This window comes from Leuciscus leuciscus (genome assembly GCF_965113295.1).
Source record: "Leuciscus leuciscus genome assembly, chromosome: 25".
In the NCBI taxonomy this organism is placed as follows: domain Eukaryota; kingdom Metazoa; phylum Chordata; class Actinopteri; order Cypriniformes; family Leuciscidae; genus Leuciscus; species Leuciscus leuciscus.
Window position 1 is genome coordinate 5,509,688 of NC_138724.1, and position 15,927 is coordinate 5,525,614.

At 36.3% G+C, this 15,927-nt stretch overlaps 2 long non-coding RNA genes across 2 annotated transcripts; both read left to right on the top strand.

The window, feature by feature from the left end:
* The first annotated feature begins 3,160 nt into the window (after positions 1-3,160).
* On the top strand, positions 3,161-10,707 carry LOC309490029. Its single transcript, XR_014202581.1, has 3 exons — positions 3,161-3,204; positions 9,723-9,758; positions 10,514-10,707. It is a non-coding gene; the product is annotated as an uncharacterized lncRNA (long non-coding RNA).
* LOC309491006 lies at positions 4,872-6,067 on the top strand. The gene is made up of 2 exons (XR_014202908.1): positions 4,872-5,139; positions 5,230-6,067. It is a non-coding gene; the product is annotated as an uncharacterized lncRNA (long non-coding RNA).
* Positions 10,708-15,927: the final 5,220 nt, after the last annotated feature.

The following is a 15,927-nucleotide window of genomic DNA, read 5'->3' on the forward strand; positions in this document are numbered from 1 at the left end:
AATAATGCAGTGTCGTAGTGATGACGCTGAAGCGCGGGATCGTTCGCCAGCTGTGAAACGGTACGTAATGCGCAAGTTTATGATCGAATCAGAGAAAGAAAAAAATTAAATAATGCACAAGCATGGCAAGCGAGAGAGATCGCAGCTCATAAGCAAACTTAAGACGCTGCTAAGACATTACATGTCTTTAGGGGTTGTGTGTGAACGCAATCTCTGATTCCGGGAAATCACTGGCACTGCCAGACTGGCCGTGTGAATGAACCTAAATCAAACGAAACCGGGTCAAATCTTGGTCACTTTATCCGAGTATTTTCTGGAATCTCTGTGTGAAAGGGGCTTTGGTCACACACCCTGACAAAGGCTCATTAGCCACAACGCATAGTTGTGCAAGTACTTGTCACCTGATTTTAAAATATTAAAGCCATGATGAAATAAAGGCTTTCTATATATTTTTAATAATATTAGAGTGCCTTGGATTAATGATTTTTTTAATGATCTGAATAATCCCTTACATACAAAAGCACAGAGAAAAAATATTTTCTTGAAAATGAAAATCGGGTTAAAATATGTTAAAATATGCCATATTCCAGTTTTTCTTACCTGCATGCATCCCTTTGTACTGTCTAGTTATATGCTACCAATATAGTCTGCTATCCCAGGGTTGACTTGAATGTTAAAAGAAATATAAAAAAAATGTAACTGTAATTTAATAATAATTAATAATGCATTGGTACAGTCTACCGTTCTCTGGGATTTGTTTTCATGATATCGAATGTAAAGAGTTTTATCTCTAAAAACTGTGTAGCTTATAACACTAGTATATAGGGCATAGAGTAAGTAAAAAGAAATCGCTAGTTAATACCACTAAAAGATTGTAAAAAGACACCGACACACAAAGAAAAAAAACATACAGACTTTCGAACCGAACCATGCATACACAAATACACAAAACAAAAATTCAAACTTGCAAGCACAACCATGCACACATGCAAACAAACAATACACTCTTCACTCATACACACGCACACACATTCACTCACAAATATTAATGAATCAATCACACTCTCTCTCTCTCTCTCTCTCTCTCTCTCTCTCTCTCTCTCTCTCTCTCTCTCACACACACACACACACACAGTCAAACACAACCATGGACATGCAAACAATACACTTTTCACACATACACATGCACACACATTCATTCACAAATATTAATAAATCACTCACTCACACAGATTAATAATGTACAATAGTCAATCCACCTGATTGACAGGTGTACGTTTTGTGTCAATTCAATTATTACTGTTTTTTTCTTGTTATTCTTTTGTTAAAAAGGAAAGATCTAACTTGTTGGGATGTGTTCATGTTCCATAAAGGGGATGCCAGTTTGAAGAATGCCATTTGGTGGCATAGGAACCATTATACTTGAATTGTGAATTGTTTAATACCTTTTAATGGTCTTATGCAATGTTTGAGGCATATTTATTTTTCATGCTTTAATGTTGGCCTAATTTCAGTTACATTTACATTTTAGGCTATGTAGTTTGAAATTGTATTTATTTTTCTTTTTTTTTTTTATCGTAGTAACCACTCAGCTGTATGTGGAAATGCATATTTAAAAAAAAATGTTGCAAATAAAACCATAGTCCACAGCTTATGTAGTTTTAACTTATTTTAATATATAAATTCAGTGAAATCATCAAACGTTTGTATGACTTGCCAGTGACTTGTGACCCAAGTTACGACTTGACTTGACTTGCTTGACATAAAGCAGTGACTTGACTTGACTTGACTTGCTTTTCACAAAATTGACTTGGACTTGCTTGAGACTTGAAGGTTAAGACTTGAGACTTGCTTGTGACTTGCACATGTGTGACTTACTCCCACCTCTCGTGAAATATTTGTATCCTTTAAGTAGGTCAAGTTTACTGGCTGTCTGATTCTGATTTCTGCACTAAGAGACACGGGTAACTCCAGGGAGTAACACTAGGACTGGCCAATCCTTTCTCCAACAAGTACTGAGTCTCCTGTTTCATTACAGCTCTTTTAACAGCATTAATCCTATAAGGGTGCTGTTTAATTGGCTGAGCATTACTTACTTGAATATAATGTTGAAGCACTTGTAAAATCTGTCTCACTCTTTTTCTCTAGGATCTCATATAGTCCAGAAAATCGTGCAGATAATGCAGATCCAAGAATGGGAAGTAAGTCCAATACTTGATCACCAACTGCAAAAGATCTATCCACAGCACGTTTGTCATAACGCACTTTTATTCCCCCCCTGAACTTTAGAGAAAGTTTTCTGCAGTCGTTCAAGGAACTTACTTGCATAATCTAGCACATTTGTTTCTTCATCATTCTCAATGCCTAACATCCTCTCTTTCAGAGCTTTCAGAGGCCGTCTCACCGTATGCCCGAAGACTAACTTTGATGGATTAAGCTTGAGAGATTCCTGCACAGTTTCTTGAATTTAAAATAAAAGCAATGAACCCCTTCATCCCACTCGTTTCCTGTCTTAATGCAATATTTCCAAAACATTGCTTTTAGGGTCTGGTGGAACCTTTCTAACATTCCCTGACTTAGGGGATGATAAGCGCTAGATATACGGTGTGTAATATTTAGCGACTTGAAAACTTGAGAGCACAATTTAGATAGAAAAATGGTGCCCTGATCAGTTTGTATAACTCAGAAGTATTCAATTAAAGTTCCAAGAAGTCCGGTCTCTACTTTAGAGGTCCGGACAATACTTTTTTGGAACAGTTATACATTTCCATCGAGGCAGCCGTGGTACTTTGTAAAAGAAAAAAGACCTAAACACTCAAAATGGTCATCAAAGATGAGAATCTTGTGCCCAGACGGCCAAAACAGCACTGAAAAAAAATAAATCTGAGTGGATGTAAATGTTAAGTAATTAAAATGTGTGATATCAACAATAAAATGTTAAGTTTGTATCTTTAAATTAATATATCTAGTTTTGAATTAATCTGCATTTGTTCAAAACACAAGACAATGTGCATTTTTTTCCTTTTACAAAATTAATCAAATAATCCCAGCCAAGCTTTTTAGGTACACACGCACAACAAACAATACCTTGTTTTATTTACTCAGTAAAAAAAAAAAAAAAAAAAAAAAGTCCCCTTCCTGTTTCATTGGTCTGGAAATTCATTCCAAATGAAGACGAAGACGAACACGCGGACTGAACTTAAGGTAAGAATAAAGTTAGCAAATTAACAGTTAATGTTACTTGGGTTGGTATATTCTTTACAGTTTCCGAATTGTTATACAAAAACGAGGCTTTAAATGTAATTTGAAGATTGTTGTACATGGATTTTCTAATAGGCCTACCATGTGGTTACGCTGGTAGGTTGCTTTACGTGTAACGGTAGGCCTAACGTTAATTGAAACTTTGCAAGTGGCGATAAAATAGTTTGTTTGCTAGTGTAATTTGAAGCTTACATTATAATGCAGCAATAAAATAAGGCATGTAAGTTAGTGTAAGCACATGGATTTTCAGAACATCCATGAATAATGTAGGGTAACGTCTTTATATATATATATATATATATATATATATTTTTTTTTTTTTATCTGGGTCTTATTTTATTCTTTAAAAAATATGTTTTTGTGTTTAAGTGACTGATGGGAACAACAATCTTTTAAATCGGTCCATTAGGCTATGCAAGACCGCTGCAGTCTGCAGAGGCGAAACAGTTAACTGTAGGCCTAAGTTACGTTAATGGGCAATTGCGTAGCTTTAATTTACATCCACAAAACCTGCTTATTTGCCACTGACATGCTCAGATTATTATTCAAAGTGTCTGACAACATTATGAAAAGGATCCCTACAGAAGTCAACCTGTTTGTTAAAGAGTAAGATCCTTTTTATTTAACCAGAATGCATACTCCATTTACCACTGAATTATGCGATCTGAAGAGCTGAAAGAGCGCCCAGAGTGTGCTCTGTCTGTTCTCTTCGTGGTTTGCATTAGGAGTAGGACGGTAGTTTTTACGGTCTATGGGTAGAGCGCTCATTAGAGGTTTACTATGGAATTATTCTTGTGCCAATAATAATGAATGTAACTTTTCAAGAAACTAATGAAAATCTAAATTTAAACTGAATAAAATATCTTTGAAACTGAAAAAGAATAAATCACAGGCAAATTTTTTGACTTCGTTTTTAATACACTGCATGGTTTGCTAACTATTTCAATCGCTGATCTGAACTTACAAATGCGCTTCCAGAGTTTTCATTTACGCTTCTGAAGTTTTATTTATGCTTCTGGAGTTTCGCTTCACTTCTGAAGTTTTCGTTTACGCTTCTGGAGTTTCGCTTACGCTCCCAGAGTTTTCGTTCGCCGTTCTGACACATTTCTCTCGTGGGGGCGGGGCTAGTGGCAGTGTGTTCTCATTGGCTACTGAGGTTTTGATAGACAGCTTCTTCACCTGGAAGTGAAGACGTCAGTGCTGTGTTTATGTGTGGATGTGAGCGTCTGTAAGCGCAGCTTTCTATTTCATTTTAGTGATATTAAGTTATGTTTTTTTTTTTTTTTTGATCTGTATTAACCTGCTGCTACTAGTTAGTCGACAGAAGCTTTTAGGAGCACAAGAGATCTATTCAGTCTATTCAGGTGTAATTGTAGGCCTACATTAAAGTACTGTATATAATACTTAAAATATTGTAGTGTCCAATGTTTTCTGAGAATATTTGTTTATTCCTGATGATTATTTTGCATGTTAGGCTCTGATTAGGTTCAGCTGTTACAATTTAAAGAGAATACTAGCAAACGTGTGTGATATATTCAGCCGTCAAGAAAGTTTCACTTTAACCAGGTAATCAAGGTTGGCAACCATGGCCATCACACTACTCATTGCTAGTGTAGCAGGAAGGGTTATGACCCCTCCTACTTGTTATGGTTTGGCCAATGGCCTGGCATCCGGTGCGTATAAGAGCATGGGTTACCGGTTCCTTAGTGTGCGTCACTATCTGGGGCCGTGACGTCACCCAGGCGCCCTGCTGCTTTTTGTTGGAGTGCAGTGTCAGGTGTTGCTCGTAAAAAGATCATTGAAGCTGCTTATTCACTGTCAGTGCTGTTTGCCAGTCTGTGTGCTTTCTGGAGAGTTTAGTATGGACATTTGAGACAGGTAAGGGAGGCATTTGTATGCGACTGTGTCTTGTAAATGAAGTTTTGCTTTGGCTGAGCGGGTAATCTGACTAATCTCTGTTTAACGTAGCGTAAGACCTATCTGCGCTTTCTGTCAACGAGTTTGTCGGAGACATTTGACTCCATCTACCGCATAGTTCGGGGATAGTAATCCCGGGACAGCATGTTTTGTGAGTATACTGCTCGAGCGTGAAGCCAAGGGAGAGGGAATCGCGGCGTAACACCTTTTTGTTTTGTTTTTAGGCACGCGATAAGGGCAGTAGCGGCGTCCTGCATGAGAATTATCTGCCCGTTGCTTCATGACATAAACTGCTGTTTGCTCAGCTCCTCATCGGCTGCTGTTCTGTTTTATCTGTTTTGTGTTTTGTTTTGTGTTCCGACTCGAGTGAACCGACTCGAGTGAACTGACTCGAGTAAACTGACACCACGGTCTCGAGTGCCTCGTCTGGAGTGAACTGTCTCGAGTGAACTGTCTCGAGTGAATCGTCTTGAGTGAACTGTTTTCAGTAAATTCTGTTCTCAGTGAATTTGTATGTTTATTTTGGTTTGATTATTGTATTAGTGAATTATCATTTTGTTCTTTTTTGCATATCACTGTTTGATGTCTTTTTCTTTTGTTTGTTGGCAGGGCCTGGGCACCCGGGGGCAGACGAGTGACCATTTAGGTGGTGACGTCCTCACTGTGTGTCGTGGTCTTCTCTGACATGAGTCGTTGAGTGTGTATTAGTGTGTGTGCACTGTGTATAGAGTAATTTCCATAAGGGTGATATCTCGAGACTGCCCCTGCGGGTAAGCCCAGGTTCCTCTGCTGCCAACGATAGAAGTAAACAACTGAGATGAGTGTGATTGCTGGTCAATGCCTCTTTTAACTATGAATGTTGCTTAAATAAAATACTTTTGTACGATTACTAATGTCTCTGACTCAATGGTGATTGGGACCTGTGCGTGCCTTAGCTTAGAGGTTATATTAAATTCTTGGGGTGAAATTCCCCAGGTGGCGTAGTCGGAAATTACAGCAATTTGAGTTGAACCACGCCCGCTCTGCCACACTAGCATGATATACATTTACACCATCAAATTTAATGATCACTTAAATAAGAGGAATTTAAACAATATGAAAATTACAGTCGTGGCCTGCTGTCAGATACAGACCTCAAAGGGCATTTCATTACAAATAATGTTCATCACACAAAGAATGTTCTTGTTGCCATTTTTTTTAAATGTATAATTGTATTTAGTTATTTCATTTAATTAACACTATCTTCTAACATTTAAAATTGTAAATATATTTTAACAATCATCAACTGTTTCAATTGTGACTTATACAACCAGTTAAATGAATGTAATTGAAAATATGAATTCAAATAAATGTTCATTCTTTATTGTCACTAAAGCATATACACAAGTATCAGAGTGAAGGTCTTGGATGCAATTATGTTGTGACAGGAAAGACCAGAATTCACAAAACATTAACTGCATACTATACATGTAATGCACAGTATTCTCATGATATACATTACTATACAAAATGCACAATTACAAATACAGAATACATTTTAAAAATTCATATACATTTTAAATGTTGCAATGATTCTTTGAGCAGTTCCTCAAGTAACAAAGCAGTGACTGGACACAAGCAGTACAAGGATAGTCCACCCAAAACATGAGGATTCTCTCATCATTTACTCCTTCATGCCATCCCAGATGTACATTTATGACTTTCTTATTCACATAAACATAGACAAAGATTTTTAAGGAAATAATCCATCTCTGTGAGTCCATAATACAAGTGGATTGTAACCCATGTACGTAAGACAGTTGGTTGGAAGTGATTTTTAATAGTTAAAACAGTTTACATTATTAGTATTTCTTTTATCTAGCCTATTGTTTGACTTCAGAAGGCATTGATTCATCCACTGAGGTCGCATGGATTACCGTCACGCTCACTGTGTGTGGTTTTTATAGGACTCGCAGAGATGGATTACTTTCCTTATAATCTTAATTTGTGTTTATCTGTAGAAAGAAAGTTAAATGCATCTGGGACAGCATGAGGGTAAAATAAGTGAGAATTTTATTTTTGGGTGAACTATCCCCTTAACATTCATATGCTGTTGGTATGCTAATCCAAGATCAGCATAGACTAATACATTTGTAATAAGGATCCACTGGAGGCAAGTTGAGAGATGAGAACCCATGTGCAGTTTATTATAACTAAAACAAAACATGAAACAAAAACATGGCGTGGCATGAAAACAAAAACCAAAGCATAAACATGAACTTTGCACAACAGCAGACTACAGGAAACAATACTTGACAAAGACACATGGCAAACATGAGGGCTTAAATACACATTCTAATGACAAAACAAGGGACACCTGTGAACAATGATCAGACAATTAACCTATGACAAGACATGGCAGGATCACATGACAAACAGGGAATCACATGACAGACATGGAAACAAGACATGACACAGAAACATGACCAGAACAAACCCAAAACGTGACAACATTCTTATTATGAAAGTGCAACGTCTTGTGTACTTGTGAACTGTGTTTGTTTTAATCTAGAGGAAATTGAAATATTTGCTAGTTTATATTAAAATAAAATAAATCAGGTGTCTGAAGATCAAGATCCCAGTCATTCAAAGCTGATGTGTCTGAACAAAGTAAGATTATTGTCTGACAGGGACAGTGGATCTCTGGTACTATCACTCCATCCTCTGTGTCAGCATCACAATTTAGTTTATGGAAAAGTTGCTCCACTCCCTGGAAAGTGAGTGAGGAAATGTATTTTAATCTAACAATACAAACTGCTTTGAACTCCCACATACAGTAACAAGTTGCAGACTTAAAATATTTATTCCAAACAAATTATATAAATGTTTTAAGGGATTTTACAGTACTAAATATTTACCTCGGAGTCATGCAGCATTTCTCATATGTAATACTGTTGTGTAACCAGTAGATGGCTGTATAGCCCTATATATAAACATATATCCATGGCTGTGTATTCCCCAGTTGCTGGATGTTTTCAGTCATAATAACTTGCATGTATTAAGTTTTTAATTTGGACATATATTTATTATTAAAGACTATTAAAGATTAAAAAATTTTCTCAGAAATGTTCATTTGAAGTGCAATTTTTTGCATTATTATTATTAGTCAAATATGGACACAGAAAAGGCATTTTGTTACTCATACTAGCTACATATAATAGTTTTATCAGTCATCTTTATCACAAAGTAATCAGAATAAATATTGCGACCAGGGCGATACTTCAAAATAATTGAGTGTTTACATATTATGAACAGAGGCGTGGTCTGTGGTCAAGTCGTGTCTCTCCTCTTTCAAAAACTCTGCATCGCAAATTAATCAGCAATTGAGAAATTAAGGTTTAAATAGCTTTATCGGCATGGTAAAAAAAAAAGGCTTTACATTGCCAAAGTTGAATCGGGCAGTGATTGACAGCGCTCTGGTCCAATGGCATCGGTCATTGACTGATACAGTACTTTTTGTAGTGTAGGCTACAGTACAGATACTGTACAGTACTCTAGCCCAATGTTGTTTGGGGTGGCTGGGGGGAAATATGATAATCGAAGACTGTAACCGAATGTAGATAAACACTGTAATGATTGGGCTAACAGTTAAATAAAGACAACACAGCTGTATAATGTTATGGGCTCTCACTGAGCTCTAAAATACCTCTCCACCAGCCAGTACTGTATAATAAATAGTATTAATAAAAAAATTAAATAAAAAACAGACTTACCACGAGTAGGCTAACGTTATCCAGTATCCTGATAGCGACGATGGCTAATGATAATGATATCATTCGTCTGTACTATTCCTTCTATAAGAAATCATCTCAACAATATAGTGTAGCAGCAAATAAATACAGATATAAACTTAATATCAAGCTGCGATTACAGACGCTCACATCCACACATAAACACACCACTGACGTCTTCACTCCCAGGTGAAGAAGCTGTCAATCAAAAACTCAGTAGCCAATGAGAACACACTAGCCCCGCCCCCACGAGAGATATGTGTCAGAACGGCGAACGAAAACTCTGGGAGCGCATTTGTAAGTTCAGATCAGCAATTGAAATATGAGAAATAGTTAGCAAAACATGCAGTGTATTAAAAACGAAGTCAAAAAATGTACCTGCGATTTATTCTTTTTCAGTTTCAAAGATATTTTATTCAGTTTCAATTTATATTTTCATTAGTTTCTTGAAAAGCTACGTTCATTATTATTGGCACAAAATTAATTCCATAGTTTACAGCTGTCAATCATCTTACGTGACCATAGTCCTGCCTTCATGACGCGGTTCCCTGTACACTTTCTCATCTGAGCTCCGAGGGAAAACAAACACAAAGAAACATTTCATATGAAACTGAAGACAATTAGCTGTCTGATCGGCAGATCAACTACCTGCAGTGTTTGTGGAGAGAAGAAAATGTGAAACTATTTTTAATTATAGTTATAGTTAAATGATTTGCTATGATTTGGGTTTCTTGCATTGGTCAGTTACTAACCATAACACTGTGTCCTTACCAGGTGATTCTCCTGACAAGTAGGCTACATTGGATAAAGGTATATAACTTTCAATATATTATATTTCACGAGTTCACATGTTAATGAAATCTGATGTAATATTATAATGCGTATTTGGCTTGCTGTCCGGGGGGAGGGCTCCGAGCTCGGAATTCGGCCCGACCCCAGAGTACTCCCCCCTATGAATGTATAGACCATGGTATCTATGAGTAGACCCAGCCGAAGTGAGGTGATGGGGTGGTGGTGGGATGCTGAGAAATTAGTCATGAGACAGGAGGTAAGGGAAGGCTTTATTTATACTGGCTTCTTCTTGTGCTGATTGGATGATTACCTGAACATGCTCCTCCCGAACTTTGTTACATAAAACTTCATTTAAATGATATAATAAATGTAGTGAGGAAACTGGGGGTAAAGTTATAATAACTCAGTTAGCTCATGGGCCAGACAAAAAGTTGTTTTCATTTCAAATGGCAAAGTTCCAGTTGTCCTGTTTGTTTTTTTGTTTGTTTTTTTGCATTTCACAGAACAAATTTATAGTCCTGTAAAAAACGTGACTTATTAACGTGTATGCACCATATGTTGCTGGCTGCTCAAAGTCTGCCATTGCATTAGTTCCCATTGCCATGGTAATCTATTTTTGTCTTTCCAGACATGAGGCCACCTAAATGTCATTCTTAGTGTATTACTAGGGTTATTTTTTCTAGTTGGTAATCTGTTTCTCTTTCCCTGTGTCTCTAATTCTTTTCTTTCAGTATCTCATGATGTCTCTCCATCTCTCTTGATCTCTTTCTCAGATCGAGGAGGAATTCCGGAGGATCACACTGAAGCCACTACAGTCCACATTCTTTGGGAAGTTGGACGAATACACGCCTAAATTGTTGAGACTCTACAGGAGGACGGGAGGAGCTGTTGGGAAGAAACTTGATGAGACACTTGAAATCATGAATAAGGCATGTACTTTTAAAATTGTAGCAGTTACTTTAATGTTGTAGCATTCCGATATCTGTACTTCGGAACACAAATTAAGATATTTTTGATCAAATCTGACAAGTTTCTGACCCTCCATAGTTTTTTAAGGTTTTTTAATAACTTTTAAGGTCCAGAAAGGCGGTCAAAACATCGTTAAAATAGTCCATGTGACTCCAGTGGCTCAACCTTAATGCCATGAAGCGGCGAGAATACTTTTTCTGCACACAAAAATAATGACATTATTCAACAATTGAATCTCTTCCATGTCAGTCTCCTATGCTGTTCACGTAGTAAACACAGCGTTGCCTTTCCGTGTTCTACTTCAAAACACCGGCTCAGTATTGGCCTCTGGTTGGCCAGCTCCTGCGTCAGCATCACATGCATGCATCATTGTGCTTACGTGAACAGCGTCGGCCAGTAGTAAGCCGGTGTTGAAGTGCAACTCTGTGTTTACTACATAAACAGTGTAGGAGACTGACACAGTAGAGACGAAATTGTTAAATAAAGTCGTTCTTTTTGTGTTTTTTTGCACACAAAACAAAATACTCGTCGCTTCATCACATTAATTGTGTTATCAGCATGCTCACGTTTTTTTTGTTTTTTTTTAAACATATTTCAGATGTGACAATGAACTTGTCCAAGCACCTGTCCCGAAGAGAGCCAAGGCTAACCAGCAGGCCTACCATCCATCCTGCTTATACAGGAGACACTGCCCAGAGGAGGGTGAAAACACAAGATACATGGAGGACAAAGACATTTCCATGTCCTGCACCTGTGACTGAATACAACAAACACATGGGGGGCGTTGATCTGTCTGATCAGCTGATACACAACACTGTGCTACACAACACAGCACAAAACCATGAAGTGGTACAGAAAGATTTTTCTACACTTCTTGGACATTGCTTCCACCAACTCTTTCATTGTGCACAAAGAGCTACATGGTAACTTGTCCCATAAAGAGTTTATGGAGCAACTTATAACAGAGCTCTGTGGTGTGTCACAGAAAACGACAATGATTTTTAAATCAATGTGGGAAACCGTTGTGCTGCTTAATATATATTTTTATAACCTGTGATAGATTTTTCATGATTCTTTGAATAAAATTATTATTTTTTTATAAAAAAACAAAAGTTTGGTCTTTTTTTCTTTCTTTTTTGGAAAGGATGTATGAAGTGATATTAATAACTTTAAGTCTTTCCATTGTTCGGAAAGATTTCTATTTTGAATAAATGCTGTTCTTTTTTACTTGTTATTCATCAGTGAATCATTCTTAGTTCATCATTCTTTGTTCAGGCTGCCTCACAGCACCTTGATGGCCCATTAGCCATGGGGGGAGTGTCTTTAGTCACACCCCTGGTGTGAATCACATTAATATTCATGGTCCACGCATACAGCAGTGCTGACACAAAAACTGACATGCAAAATTAAAATAGTTATATTGTTGTTTGTGAAAGAGTGGTCAGAATGATTTTCACATCATTTTGTAGAAAAAAATTCTAGCCTACAAGAATAGTAATAGTAACTATTCACTATATGTTAAATGGCCTTATTGCGGTGACAAAACTTTTTCCAAAACGTACTAACCATGCATAATATTTTTTTTTCTATGAAATACAAACATGTACATCCATTTTGCTCACATATTATTGTAGCAGAGTTTGTGCTGAATACAGCAAAATTACATGTTGGCCAATGGTGTGTTGTACGTAGCTGAAATAAACACAAATGTCAGGGCATGTCAAAACATCTCAAGGGCCCCAAAAACACCTCAGGCCCCAGAGAGTTAATCAATACAAGTTTTATTGAATTAAAACATATACCACAACCAAAAAATTATAATAAAAAACAGAAGTCTAGGAATAAGGGAAAACAAAGAAATGACAAAATCTTGAGGCATGTGTAAGACATGTGTAAGAAAACATAAGAAAGAGCCACTCCTGAGGAGAGCTTCCCCAGAGAGTGCCTGCCCCAAACAAGGCATAGCACTCTTATATACTCTAACTAATTAGCAATTAGCATGAGGAAAGCCAATCAGGAACTCCCACGACCTGCACCAATAGAATCAGGAGACTCAGGGTCGTCACACATCCAAACAAGATTTAATGTTAGATCTGTCATTTATGTGATCAAAAGGCTACTAAACCATAGACAAATAAAATCTAAAAATTATCTTCATTTATGTAAATCTTTATGTTAATTAGGAAAATAAGCATTTATGTGTGTAATGTAAAGTGTTGACAAAAGCTTAGGCCAAATGGATGACATTATAGCACACATTCAACACACACACGGCTATCTGATGTGTTTTCATCTGGAAGATGTATTTTTAAGAGTTTCATCTGCCATACTGTACGTCTGTCAAATGTCCCCTGTCAAATATTAAACACACATTTAGGAAACGTCTATGTTGCATTTGGTTATGAGTGAATCTGCACTTGAAACAAATGTTTGATGTTTGTACACAGTTAAAGCAATGCTGTCAAGAAAACTATGTTTAACAAATCTTGAGAAGTGTGTGTGCTTATTGAAGCACGACTGGTAGCTATATGAAAATTCAACGTTTTACAGCAACTTAATATAATTAATATATCAATATTTAATATGAATGTCTTCAAATCAATAGTTTCCTTGTCAGTTGTTAAATAAAAGCAATGTAAATATTAATAATGACTGAATCAATAATATGTATGATTCTGTCAATAGACTCTTCAGAAATGTGTGTATAATAGCTTGGCATTTCTCAACATGAGGAAGTTGTTTGATAATGTGTTTGTGACTGATCTACAGTCTTCAGGATAATGATTTAAATAGAGAGAGTCACTTTGCATTGTCAGCACATGCTTCAGTGCTCTGAGAGTGTTTATAGTGCTGTGAGTTTAACACTTCATGACTGAGAGCAGAACACAATCTTCATCATCACACAAGACTAAACTACAGCAATGAACACAATCAACATCTTCATCTGGACCATTGCACTGTTTATTCAAGGTAAGATGTAAAAACTGACTCTGGTTTTGGTGTTTTTGTAAAAGTATATGATTATAATAGTTTTAAACACTAATAGTTTATCTTTTCTCTTCTTCAGAATCCAGAGGAGTGACTCTGACTCAACCTGAAGTTAAAACTGTCCAACAGAGTCAAACAGCAACAATAGAGTGTAATATAGATGTAGGAATATACAGCAATGACTTATACTGGTATCAGCAGAAACCTGGAGAAGCTCCTAAACTCCTGATTTATTATATAAACAGCCGTTATACTGGAACTCCATCTAGATTCAGTGGCAGTGGAACAGCAAGTACTGGACGAGATTTTACTCTGACCATCAGTGGAGTCCAGACTGAAGATACAGGAGATTATTACTGTCAGAGTTATCACAGCAGTGGTAATGTGTTCACACAGTGATAAAGAGTCGTACAAAAACCTCTGTCAGTCAGACGTCACAGTGACTGCACTGATACAGCTGAGAGAAACTGCAGCTGCTGATGGAGGATCACAAACTACACAATATCAATGTTTAGTTCAAAGTTTCTAAAGACTTTAAAAATATACATTTATCGATAGTAATTTATTTGATATGAAATAAGAGTTAGTGCTGATATTCCTAAACCACAAAACCATTCTTCTGCTCTTTCCTAAACATCCGTGTTTCACGATGCAGGTGAAAATGTGATATTTTGAGTCAAAGGCTTGTTCATATTTTGTTAAAGGTAATTAAAAAATAATTTCCATTTGTTGGCATGACTAGATTCAGATGTTTAATATAATTTATGTTGGATGTCCATCTTAGAGATAATCACCATATTTATAATGAAACCATCATATTTAAACATATGATATTAATCATGAAATATTAGGGGTGTGACGGGACAGCTTTTCACCTCAACAGGAAATATCACGTTTTAATGTCATGTTTTAATATCTCGAGATCTCGTCACACCCCTAATATTTATTGTTACAGCATTAATGGGATCTCCTTTAAGGCCATTGCCTTAAAATGGACATTAATATTGCTAACATTGCTAATATTGTATTAGCTGGCTACATATTGCCTACTTCGTATAAAACAAAAACTTTAAATTCCTCCAACAACACAATGATAAAAACAATACATACCAAATAGCAATACAATATGTAGCCTACATCTGTAATAATTTTTTTTTTTTATTATTATCGGCTATTCTCCAAGTGATAGTCATAGAAATGTAATAATGTTTCAAGTTTCGTTTTGTGTAATAAAGCATTAGATATACATTTTCTGATAGGCGGAGGGTGAACAAAGACACACTTCCCATTTAAAAAACAAGTTTCAAGTTACTTTTCACCGTGACTCTCTGCTCAATATCTGCTCTTTGCCAGCGCACTACACTCAATCGCTCACGGCCCAAGCGATCGCGGCTCCACTCTTATTTAGTTTCATATTTATGTTTAAATATTATTATAGGCTATTGTTATTTTATTTCATTTATGTTGATTATGAATAGTGTACAGCATTAGTAGGAGCTACATCATAGGATGCGCAAAATATATCGGGAGACATGAAGTGGGTCAGACATGATTTTGACCACTTCATTAAGTTTTGTTTAGAAAGCCTTTCTTTAAAGTGAATTTCGTTTTGTATAAATTGTATCTTAATTTTAATAAAATTTAATAAATAAGAAGCAAATATAGCAGTCAGTATAATCATGACATGGAGGCGCTGGCGCGGTCATTGCACTGCACATGAACTGGAGCGCATCTCATCATATAAATTAACCGAAACTCAGTGTATGCCTTACAGATATGATAAATATATCTAAAAAAAAGAGCTTGAAATGTCTTTAAAAGAAACAATTCAAAACGAAAAGAAATAGGCTACTCTCTGATCATGTAATCCATTATGTGCATTTCTCTCTATAGCCGCGTTCAGAGATGGCGGTCAACTTCATCTTTGCAGCCGACACTGTCAGAAAACACTTTATTAATAAAAATCAATGCATGCGTGTCAACGGATTTACAAATGCACATATTGCTTGTTTCACACACACATATTAAGTTGAAATAACATTATTAATAATAATAAATCTTTAAGAATATTTGATTGAATGCTGAATGTTGTGCTTGTTCAATTTAATAATTGTGATCATTCAATTAATTGAATATTAAATATTAAGTGGCCAAAGTTTGCTCAAGTATTAATATTATTTATATATAATAGGCTATATAGCACCCACTCAGCACCTGCGTTAAAAATTAT